At 41.9% G+C, this 604-nt stretch overlaps 1 non-coding gene across 1 annotated transcript; it reads left to right on the top strand.

Annotated features, from left to right (window-relative positions):
• Positions 1-297: 297 nt before the first annotated feature.
• On the top strand, positions 298-403 carry LOC127108774 (small nucleolar RNA R71). Its single transcript, XR_007796287.1, has one exon. It is a non-coding gene; the product is annotated as a small nucleolar RNA R71 (small nucleolar RNA).
• Positions 404-604: the final 201 nt, after the last annotated feature.

Genomic DNA, 604 nt, shown 5'->3' on the forward strand with positions numbered 1-604 from the left:
ATCATTGCGGTGTTAGTGTTTATAGACATATGTTCGACCTTAAGGGCTAAAGCGTCCATTTTCGCTTGCATCATGTCCAGAGAGCTTATCTCATGTATTCCACCTTGGGTCTCCTTTTTCTCTATTGATGCTCGTTCAGTCCCCCATTGGTAATGGTTGTGGGCCATATACTCAATTAGGTCACAAGCTTCAGGGTAAGGTTTGTTCATCAGCATGCCACCTGCGGCAACGTTGATGCTCATCTTTATGTTATAATGGAGTCCATTGTAGAAGGTATGAACGATCAGCCATTGTTCTGGGCCATGGTGTGGGCAGACTCTTAATAGCTCTTTATATCCTCCCAAGCTTCAAAGAGCGGTTCTCCTTGGTTTTGAGTTAATCTAGTTATTTGGTTTCGAAGAACAACATTCTTACTAGGGGGAAAAATTTCTAGAAAGGAACTCTTCTATGGTCTTCCCAAGTAGTTATTGAGTTAGATGGAAGTGAATCTAACCATGAACATGCTCTATCCCTGAGGGAGAAAGGAAATAATCTCAAACAGATCGCATCTGGTGATGCACTGTTGGATTTAAAGGTGTTGGCCAGTTGGATAAAGGCTTTTAAA

Source organism: Lathyrus oleraceus, chromosome 7, assembly GCF_024323335.1.
Source record: "Lathyrus oleraceus cultivar Zhongwan6 chromosome 7, CAAS_Psat_ZW6_1.0, whole genome shotgun sequence".
Classification (NCBI taxonomy): domain Eukaryota; kingdom Viridiplantae; phylum Streptophyta; class Magnoliopsida; order Fabales; family Fabaceae; genus Lathyrus; species Lathyrus oleraceus.